Source organism: Mastomys coucha, unplaced genomic scaffold (genome assembly GCF_008632895.1).
Source record: "Mastomys coucha isolate ucsf_1 unplaced genomic scaffold, UCSF_Mcou_1 pScaffold22, whole genome shotgun sequence".
Classification (NCBI taxonomy): Eukaryota; Metazoa; Chordata; class Mammalia; order Rodentia; family Muridae; genus Mastomys; species Mastomys coucha.
In genome coordinates this window covers 247,885,245-247,897,225 of record NW_022196905.1, presented here as the reverse complement: position 1 = coordinate 247,897,225, position 11,981 = coordinate 247,885,245, and positions in this window count along the sequence as shown.

Genomic DNA, 11,981 nt, shown 5'->3' with positions numbered 1-11,981 from the left:
TGGGGATTTTTTTTTTTTTTTCGAGACAGGGTTTCTCTGTGTAGCCTTGGAACTCACTCTTTAGACTAGGTTGGCCTTGAACTCAGAAATCCGCCTGCCGCTGCTTCCCCAATGCTGGGATTAAAGGCATGCACCACCACAGCCCGGCTAATGTTTTGATAGTTAAAAGCTCTTGCTGTTCTTGAGGAAGACCCAAGCTCATAACCCGGCTCTTGTGTCAGGCCACTCCAGCTGCCTACAACTCCAGCTCCTCAGTGTCTGGCACTTCCTCCTGGCCTCCAGGGACAACAGACACACATGCACGCACATAAGTGAACACTTTAAGTCTTTTGGATGAGCTTCCTAAAATTATATACATACATGAAAAGAAATAAAAGAAATAAAATCATGAAAATAATTACATGCTTGGAAAGCTCACACTGAACTATGCCCCTAGCTCCTGGCTTTCATTTTTTTTATTTTTCTTTTTTATAAATGAAAACATTTAATGGGAAGCTTGCTTTCAATTTCAGAGGGTTAGTCCACAATCATCATAAGAGGAAGAGTGGTGACAGGCAGGCAGACATGGCACTGGAACAGTTGGTAAGAACCTATGTCCTGATCCACAGGCAAGTGGCAAAGAGAGATTTGGCCTGGGCCTGGTATGGGCTTTTGAAACCTCAGAACCCACCTCCAGTGACACAGCCCCACATCCAGCAATGCCCTAACTCCTAATCCTTCCCAGAACAGTCCACCAACTGGGAACCAAACATTTAAGTATACAAGCCTATGGGGGCAGTTCTCATTCAATCCACCACAGGCTATATGCTGACAAAGACAGAATTTTCTGTATAGGTGATATTATTTGAAATAAATGTTGCTGTGATAGGCAAAGTCTCACTAAACTCTAGCTTGCAAAAGCCGACTTTTTCTTTTTTTTTTTCTTTTTTCTTCTTTTTTTCTTCCTTACTAGATATTTTCTTTATTTACATTTCAAATGTTCTCCCCTTTCCTGGTTTCCCCTTCCGAAAAACTCCCTATCCCCTCTCCCCTCCCCCTACTCACCACCCCACCCTCTCCCGATTCCTAGCCCTGGCATTCCCCTACACTGGGGCATAGAACCTTCACAGGACCAAGGCTCTCCTCCCATTGATGACCGACTAGGCCATCCTCTGCCAGATGTATGCAGCTGGAGCCATGGATCATTTCTATAGTTCATTGTTTTCTTTTTTGGTTTTGTTTAGTTTGGTTTGGTTTGGTTGGTTGGTTAGTTGGTTGGTTGGTTTGGTTTGGTTTGGTTTGGTTTGGTTTTTTGAGTTTTTCTGTATAGCCCTGGCTGTCCTGGAACTAATTCTGTAGACCAGGCTGGCCTCGAACTCAGAAATCTGCCTGCCTCTGCTTCCCAAGTGCTGGGATTAAAGGCATGCGCCACCACTGCCTGACTGACTTCTTTTTTGTTTGTTTGGGGTTTTTTGTTTTTTGTTTTTGTTTTTTTTTAATGACAGTCTTCAAGAGGAAACAAACTTTAGGAAGAAGCAACAGCTGAGAGAGAAGAATGCCATTTTTATTTTACATGCTCCAGTCTCTTTTTTTTTCTTTTTTAATTTTTTTAAATTAATTTATTATTATAAATGAGTACACTGTAGCTGTCTTCAGACACACCAGAAGAGGGTATCAGATTTCATTAAGGGTGATTGTGAGCCACAATATGGTTGCTGGGATTTGAACTCTTGACCTTTGGAAGAGCACTCAGTGCTCTTACCTGTTGAGCCATCTCACCAGCCCCTCCAGTCTCATAAATAATAACAACAAGCTAAAAATAAAACTAAAGAGACAGACGGTCAGCATTCTAGTTTTTTTTTTTTTTTTTTTTTTTTTTTTTTTTTTTTTTTTTTTTTTTTTTCCGAGACAGGGTTTCTCTGTATAGCCCTGGCTGTCCTGGAGCTCACTCTGTAGACCAGGCTGGCCTCGAACTCAGAAATCCACCTGCCTCTGCCTCCCAAGTGCTGGGATTAAAGGCGTGCGCTACCACGCCCGGCTAGCATTCTAGTTTTGCTTGGCTTAGTTCACTCTGTAGTCCAGCCGAGGTGTTTAACACCTCTGGGCCTATAATTCAGCTTTGCCATATTTATTTATGCTTTCCCTTGTTCCAAAATGGATTTAAAGAAAATTTTATCCAAAGGGAAACAAATGAGGGCACTTTGAAAGTTAAACCACTTTAAGGACAGAAGCATAAAAGGATTTTGTATCACACCAGAATCGATAAGGCTGCACATTCTACCTAACAGAAGCACATTGTAGCTTACAACTTACACAAGTATTTCCACAAAGGTTGATGCACTTGTTCAGCATGCACCATGAGCTTGTAAGCCACAAAGATATTGTTTAAAATCTTGGTTTCTGGTACTAGACTACTTAGGTTTAAAACCTTACCTTCGTGGCTGGATAGATGACGCAAAAGCATTGGCTAGTCTTGCAAAGGACCCAGGTTTGGTTCCCAAACCCACAAGACAGCTTACAGCTATCTCTAACTCTAGTTCCAGGGGATCCTGCACCCTCTTCTGGCCTCCACAAGCATTCCACACATGGTATATATATATACATACATACATACATACATACATACATATATACATACATGCATGCATGCATACATGCAATGTACATATGAGAGTAAAAATAAATCTTTTTTTAAAATCAACCCTGCTTCCCTATCCTTGTTGAGTTACTTTACATCTTTGAACACGCCTGACCCTCAATGTCTCAATCTCTGAATGAAGCTCACAGGAATATTTGCATCTTTGAGCGAATCTGATAGATGAGCTGATACACATAAAACAGTAGCTAGCAGCTAGGTGTAGTGACGCAAGCTTTTCATCATAGAACAGGCAAAGCCAGTTGGATCTTTGTTAGTTCAAGGTCAGCCTTGTCTACAGAGGGAATTCCAGCCCAGACGACATAATGAAATCCTGTTTCAAAATAAATGAATTTTTAATTTTATTTATTTTGAAAACTAGAACAGTAGCCTGCACATGCTAAGTGGTCAGCAAAATCCATAGCCGTCTTAAGATAAGTTTTTATCCCATGTTTAGAAATATGGACAGAAGGTCTCAGATAGGTAAAATGGTTTGCTCCCCCTTTTGTGGTGAAAGGAGTTGGTCTTGGAGTGACCTAAGTTCAATCCCTAAAACCCACATGTTGGAAGGAAGGAGCTGGTTTCTGCTGGTTGACCTCTGACCTACATGCAAATGCTACGGCATGGTAAATGCCTGCATACATGCAAATAAGTAAATAAAATTTAAGAAGACATTTTAATACAAATAATCCTATTTATTTATTTGCTTACATATTTATGACTGTGTGTAAATGTGTGATGTCAGAGGATGAGAGGGGTACATGAGGGTGCTCCTGAGGAGGTCAGAGGGCAGCTTGGTGGACTCAATTCTCTCCTTGCACCTTTATGTGTGAGCGAGCGCTCAAGCCATCAGGTTGACACCATGGCTGCTGACACTCATGGATCCACCTGGACAGCCCTGCCAGGCTCTCATTCAGCAGAAACCAGACTCAAATCTAGATCTACGAATTCTGGACTTCTCTTTTAGTCCATATAGTAAGCATTCCATCCATTTGCAGCCTGATTGATGTCACTAGGCCATGTGTCTCTAGGTGTTCTAGAAACCATAATAGACATTACAAAAGAGACTTCCCCCTGCCATCTAGATAATTAAATTTTCATTGAGGAAAACTAGTTTTAAATAATGCACAAATGCAAGGGGAAAACTCCAAACTGCTGATATTATCCTCCATCAGATAAGTCCTTGCTAAAAATAAAAATATGAAGCTGGGGGTGGTGGTGCACACCTTTAATCTCAGCAGTTTGGGAGCCAGAGGCAGTCGGATGTGAGTTCAAGGTCAGTTAAAGGGACAGAGTGAGATACTGTCCCTAAATAATAAATAAAATAAAATAAAATAAAAAACAAAATATGGAACTGGAGATGGCTTATAAGTTCAGACTGGGAGGGCTGGTGAGATGGCTCAACGGTTAAGAGCACTGACTGTTCTTCTGAAGGTCCTGAGTTCAAATCCCAGCAACCACATGGTGACTCACAACTACCCGTAATGAGATCTGGTGCCCTCTTCTGGTGTGTCTGAGGACAGCTACAGTGTACTTACATGTAATAAATAAATAAATCTTTTTTTAAAAAAAAGAAGAAGCCGGGCGGTGGTGGCACACGCCTTTAATCCCAGCACTTGGGAGGCAGAGGCAAGAGGATTTCTGAGTTCAAGGCCAGCCTGGTCTACAGAGTGAATTCCAGGACAGCCAGGGCTACACAGAGAAACCCTGTCTCGGGGAAAAAAAAAAAAAAAGAAAAGAAAAAGAAGTTCAGCCTGTGTACTGTTATTTCAGAAGACCCAAGTTTGGATCCCAGCACCAAGTAACTCATAACTACCTACAACACCAACTCCGGGGAATCTGATGGGTCTGGCTTCCATGGGCACCCACACTCGTGGACATGTACTCACACAGAGACTCACATAGACATATCCACATGATTTAAGAGAAAAACTTTAAATTAAAAAAAAAAATCATAAAAGCCAAGCAGAGGTGGCGCATATCTTTAACCCCAGCACTTGGGAGGCAGAGGCAGGCAGATTTCTGAGTTTGAGGCCAGCCTGGTCTACAGAGTGAGTTCCAGGACTGCCAGGGGTACACAGAGAAACCCTGTCTCGAAACAAACAAACAAACAAACAAACAAACATTTACATTTATCTAACTATCTATTTAGTATGTGTGTGGGTGCATATACCTCTATGTACCATAGCGTGCCTATAGATCGGAGAACACCTTTCAGGGTTTGTTCTCTCCTTTCACAGCGTTGATCCTGGGAATTGAACTCGTGTTGCCCATCACGGTCACTGTCAAGTACCTTTACCCTCTCAGCCATCTTGCCCTAGTTCTTGGTTTTTTGAGGCAGGGTTTCATTGCAGCCCAATCTGGTCTTGAACTCACTCTGTAGCTAAAGCTGGCTTTGAATTCCTGATCCTCTTGACCCCACCTCCCATGTACAGGTCTAGAACCTGATGCCCGGCAATGCGATGGGTCTCTTTACCAATAGAAGAATCTATTGAGAATCCTAGGGTATCCGCAGCTGAAACCTACTTGGCCTTTAGACCAGACAGTGCCAGCTGATTCTGAAGAAAGGCAGTCAGGCAGTTTGACCAAGAACATTTCCTGTGTCTCTGAATGCCAGAGACTTCAACTGAGAGAGTGACAAGGGACACAGTGAGTCAGTCCAAGAGGCCCCATTGCTGGCTGGTTTTGTTATCAGTTGAGTCACAAGAGTCTATAAATAAGACTGAATGTCAGAGAGGAATTAGTCTATGTTGTTTTCATACACACACAAGAAACATTTTACATGCTTCTTTTTAGCATGGTCCCTGTTGAAAGTACGTCCTGACCGGGGAAAAGGGACTTAGGAATTAATCCTTTAGTATGGCACGCACCAGGAATGATGTAAAACATCGCAATTCCAAAAGCTAATGCCAGACATTATTTGACCTCATATTCAGAGAATTAAAGGGGCTGGAGAGATGGCCCAATGGTTATGAACACTCCCTCCTCTTACAGAGAACTTAAGTTTAACTCCCATCATCCACATGGTGTCTGGATACACCTATCCAGATACAGTTACGACTATCTGTAACTCCAGTTGACCTCCATGCAGTTCCAGGATACATATATACATGCAGGCCAAACACTCACACACACAATATAAACAATAAACCTATAAGAGCATTGGACATCCGGTTTATGTTCTGTCTGAGAGAAGGCCAAAGCCCAGAAGGACCACACTTCTTTAACACTGCTTCTTTGCTCAGCTCAAAATCCTACCTAAGATGCTATGCATCACAGTATTCTCTCCCACCTGCCTCTGTGTTTGTAGTGTTTTTGAGTTATCAATAATGCTATTTTATGTCTTCAACCCAAGCACTCCTCAGGAGGTCAAAGGCAAATGGATTTCGGTGAGTTCAAGACCAATCTGGTCTCGATTGTGAGTTCCAAAACAACCAGAGAGCAATAACTGGGTCATCCATTCTCTTGTGGCCAGTTCAGGGAACACCAAGCTCCTTCTGCGCCCAACAGTTCACCTGTGCCAGAGGCTAGTCCAGGACTCTAGCAGATGCTCTTGGGAGGTCGTGTGTGTGTGTGTGTGTGTGTGTGTGTGTGTGTGTGTGTGTGTGTGTGTGTGTGTGTGTATGTGTGTGTGTGTGTACATGTGCGCAGAGAAGGAGCAGCTTGGCTCTGCCACATTGCCCCCTGGCCCTTCCACTAACACTACAGGATAAATATATATTCTCCACATACTACAGTTAAACTCAGAGCTTGGCAAGTACTCTACTAACCCTAATTAGAAACTTGTTTCTTACAAAGAGGGTGAAATATTTTTCAAAGAAAGACACTAGTTTGTGGGTATCCCATTCTTGCAACAGAAGCTCTCTTTTACAAAGAAAAGAACTTTCTGAAATAAAGATTTTTACATAATGAGTAATTGTATTTAATAACTAATGTGGCCGGGTAGTGGTGGAGCATACCTTTAATCCCAGCTCTCGGGAGGCAGAGGCAGGTGGATTTCTGAGTTCAAGGCCAGCCTGGTCTACAGAATGAGTTCCAGGACAGCCAGTGCTACACAGAAAAACCCTGTCTCTAAAAAACTAAAACTAAAAATTAAAAAAAATAAAAAAATAAATGTGGTACTTGGTTTACATGCAACTTGTAGGCATTCAGGGCTATATGACAAGACTCTGTCTTAAAACAAAAGCAAACTTTAATTTTACTAGTCGCAGAGACTCTAAAACTGCTCTTAAAAAAGTAAAGACAGGTGCTAGAGAGATGGCTCAGCAGTTAAGAGCACTGACTGCTTTTCCAGAGGTCCTGAGTTCAATCCCCAGCAACCACATGGTGGCTCACAACCATCTCTAATGGGATCCGACTCTCTCTTCTGGTGTTCATGAAGACAGAGCAAACTGTTTAAAATAAAAATAAAATAAAATGTTTATACAAACTTTTAAATCTTGTCTGGTCTAAGTGGGAAAGGATGCACCTAGTCCTGCAGTGACTTGATAAGCCAGAGGAAAGCAGTACCAGAAGGATTTCTTCTCAGAGAAGAAGGGGAGAATGGGCTTAGGATTTGTGTGAGGGGTGTTTAGGTGGAAGAGGGCCAATATTGGGATGTAAAGTGAATAGATAAATACATTAAAAACAAAAAACAACAAAAACAAGAAAAAGAAGAAAGCAAAACAAAACCCTCAAAATAATAATAATTATTATTATTAATAATAATAAAATATAATATAATAAAGGCAGGAGGGCTAGAGAAATGACTCAGCAGTTAAGAACACTTGTTACTCTTACAAGAGAACCTGGGTTCCATTCCCTGTAACCACGTGGTGATTCATCATTGTCTGTAACTCCAGTTCCAGAAGATCCAACATCCTCTTCTAAGGATGGCACTGGCACCAGGTAAGCATGTGGTACACAGACATAAATGCAGTCAAAACATACAAACATATAAAATAAAATAAATAGATATAAAACATTTAAAAATAATAAAATATGAAGTGTAGGGGCCAGGAAAACAGCTCAGTGGGTAAAAACCTGACAGAGTAAGGAATTGATTCTGAGTCTCACCTTCTGATACACACACACACACACACACACACACACACACACACACTGTGCATGCCCCCCTAACATATGAATAAATAAATATAAGAAGGGTTGGAGATTGCTCAGCAATAGAGAATGTATTGTTCATGCAGAGTGATTCAAGTATCTCACAATTGCTCGTAACTCCAGCTTCCGGGGATCTGACACACCTCTGATCTCCTCAGGTATGTGCACAGAGTCACCCAGTTGTTTGCATAAACACATCATCACCAGCAACAGCAACAACATAATCATTGTCATCATCTTTTAAAAAATAAATGGTAGTAATGAACAATTTAAGGACCAATCTTTGAAAACATGTCAGAATGACTTACTGCAATAGTGGCTCTGAGTGTTATCTATACTTAAGAATTTCTTAAGAGCCGGGCAGTGGTGACACACACCTTTAATTCCAGCACTTGGGAGGCAGAGGCAGGCAGGTTTCTGAGTTCGAGGCCAGCCTGGTCTACAGAGTGAGTTCCAGGACAGCCAGGGCTACACAGAGAAATCCTGTCTTGAAGGAAAAAAAAAAAAGAATTTCTTAAGATTAAAAAAGAAAAGGAGAAAAAGAATTCCTTAAAAGTTGATCAAAGCAACAGACATCACCCTTATGTGTTCAGAAACTTGACCATCATGTAGAAGATAAGAAACCCTCCCTGAATGCAAACAGGGTTATTTATCTAAGAAGCCTCTCACAGGAGCTCTGTCTATTTGCATTAGCCAGGTTTCCAGCAACAAGGCTCTGGTGAGAAGACCTTCATTTTCCTACAGTTTTAGAACGTTTTCAAAACTGGAAGGACCATACCTCCAGAACTGCATCATGAATTTCAAAACATGACCTACACCCATATCATAAATGGTTAGCTGCTACAAAGGAATCTGTACCCCATGGAAACCACTAGCATACTCCCCCAGCCAAGGAAGGAATATTCTTACAATACATAAAAGGCCTCCAGCTCCTTCCTGCATCCTCTAAACTTGATAAACGGTAAAGAAAGCAGGCCACTCTTATCACAGCCATCATCCTAAAAGGAAGAAAGAAGATCATTAGGAACGATCGCTAGAAGTTCCCAATGCAATTTGCAAACAGCAAAATATTTTTTAACACACTTATTTACTTATAAATGTGTTTGCATGTATGTGTGCATGTGTGCACGTGTGTGTGCATGTGTGTGTGGGTATGCACACAAGGATTGAAATATGTCAGGATGAATATGTGAAGGTCAGAAGACAACTTGCAGCCGCTGCTTCCCCCCCACCCCCCGTGGGTCCTAGGGAGCTAAGTCAGGTCATCGAGTGTGTCAGCAGGTGCTCTGACTATTGTGCTATCGTGACAGCCCCAAATAAATATTTCTTTCTTTAAAAAGAAAAAAGAAAAGAATAACAATAATAATACTCAAAACATTGATTGGGTCAGGCAAACTGGAGCATGCCTTTAATCCCACCACTAGAGGAAAAGGATGGCAGGTCTAAAGAGGTGAGAGAGAGGGAGAGAGAGAAGGAAGGAGGGAGGGAGAGAGGGAGGGAGGGAGAGAGAGAGACTGACTCACTATGTAGCCCTAGCTACCTGGAATACACTAAGTAGATCAAGCTGGCCTCAAACACACAAAGATCCTCCTGCCTCTGCCTCCCTAGTGCTGGAACTAAAGGCCAGTGCCACCATGGCAGGCTCTAGAGATGTTACTTTGAAACATGAATCAGCTTAATAAAATCCAAGAAATCTTCCCAACAAATAAATCCCACAGGGGAAGGGGCAGGAACCTAGAAGTCAGGGGCTTCAGCGATGTCAGGCAACACAAGCTGTGGCTCTCAGAAATCTGTCCCTTTTTTTTAAAAAAAGAAGGGTTATTTATTTATTTATTTTTAAGATTTATTTATCATTATAAATAAGTACACTGTAGCTGTCTTCAGACACACCAGAAGAGGGAGTCAGATCTCTTTATGGATGGTTGTGAGCCACCATGTGGTTGCTGGGATTTGAACTCAGGACCTTCAGAAGAACAGTCTATGCTCTTAACTGCTGAGCCGTCTCTCCAGCCCATAATTTATATATTCTATTGCTTTATGTGTAGGTTTTGCTTTGCATGCATGTATAGGCATCACATGTGTGCACTGCCTGTGGAAGTCAGAGGCAGGTATCAGATTCCTTGGGAGTTGCAGATGGTTGTGAGCCACCGTGTAGATCCTGGGACTCAACTCTGCATCTGCTGGAAAGGCAGCCAGAACTCCAGACAGCTGAGCCATCCCTCCAGCCCAGGACCTTAATTTCAACATAATAACTTAGAGAAGTTCATTTTTGAGCTACTCAGGGAGACTTGCCATGGATTAAGTGTTATACACTGTGAAGGAGTTGTTTCCACTGTACTGAGCTGATGGTGCTGATTTTGAGTACAAAAACAACAGACACACATTAAAGCTTCATATAGTCACACACCAATCATATAGCAATGCTTTGATGAACAATGAACTATAATGTTATAGTTCATAAGCATTACTCGCATGATGGTGCTGATGCTAGAGTAAACAAAGCTACTATGCCACCAGTTACATTAAAAAAAAAAACAAAACAAAACACTCCCCAAGCAGTGGTGGCACACAACTTTAACCCCAGCATTCAGGAGGGAGAGGCAGGAAGTTATCTTGAGTTCCAAGACAGCCTGGTCTACAGAGAGAGTTCCAGGACAGCCAGGGCTTCACAGAGAAACTCTGGCTGTCTCAAAAAACGAAAACAAACAAAACAAAAAACTCACCCACACACAATTATGTACAGTATATAATAATAATAACAATAAACAACTGCATTACTAGTTTATTCATTTGCTTGCAGTATATTTTTGTTGTTATTTTTAGAGCACATTCCTATTAATACAAACTTATTTTGGGGGGCTGGACAGTTAACAGACCAATGGTTAAGAGCTTGGGCAGCTCACAACCTGCCTACTGCAGCTCCATGGGATCCAATGGCCTCTTTTTTTTTTAATTTTTAATTTTTTTGTTTTTTTGAGACAGGGTTTCTCTGTGTAGCCCTGGCTGTCCTGGAACTCACTCTGTAGACCAGGCTGGCCTTGAACTCAGAAATCCGCCTGCCTCTGCCTCCCAAGTGCTGGGACTAAAGGCATGCGCCACCACTGCCCGGCGAATGACCTCTTTTGACCTTCACTGGCACCTACACGTACAGTCACATGAATTTTTGTTCTCTTGAGATGGGACCTCAGTATGTATTCTGGCTGGCCTGAAACTTTCTAGGTAGACCTAGGCTAACTTTAAACTCACAGAGATCTGCCAGCCTCTGCCTTCCAAGTGATAAGAAAAGCGCCCTCCTCCTTCCCCCCCAAGACAGAATTTCTCTGTCTGTTGTCCTGGTTGTCTTGGAACTTACTCTGTAGACCAGGCTAGCCTCGAACTAGAGACCCACCTGCCTCTACTTTTGCCCCCTGAGTGCCATGATTAAAGATAATGCACCACCATAGCCGGGCGGTGGTGGCGCACGCCTTTAGTCCCAGCACTTGGGGGGCAGAGGCAGGTAGATTTCTGAGTTCAAGGCCAGCCTGGTCTACAGAGTGAGTTCCAGGACAGCCAGGGCTACACAGAGAAACCCTGTCTTGAAAAACAAAACAAAAAAAAAAAAACAAAAAAAAACAAAAACAAAAAAGATAATGCACCACCATTTCCCCTCCTCTTTTTAAGTGTATTTAAAACAGCACTGGAGATGTAGTTCGGTTGGTTGAGTATTTGCCTAGCATGCATGAGTTCCTGGGTTCCATCCCCTGTACCACATAAACAGATCATGGTAGCCCACACCTGCAATGCTAGCACTCAGGAGATAGAGGCAGGGAGATCAGAAGTTCCAAGCCATCCTCAGCCACATAGAGCAGCCTGCTCTATGTGAAAACTTGTGTCAAAAAATGAAAATGAAGCCGCCTGCTGTCTTGCCCTGGAAGCTTTGTCACACAGCTTATATTTACTGCCTCTTGATTGCAGCCAGATGCCAAGACAAGTGATCGGCCTGGACCTTCTAGGCTCTCATAACGCTCTCTGTGACATCGCTGAGATGATGGCATGGTCTAACTATGCATTTCTCAGAATGCATCCTGTCATTAAGTGATGTGTGGCTGACTGAAATGTTCGCCGTGGAAATTTGTTAATGTGTGTAATCTGCTTTAAATTGTCCTTTTGCCCTTCCTCCAGAAATGTTAGAAAAAATACCTGAGCTAAGGTTAAGAACGTTAACTACTGTTGACAACGAATGTGTCAGCTGACATGTCCTTATAGTCTCATCTTGAATTTACTATAT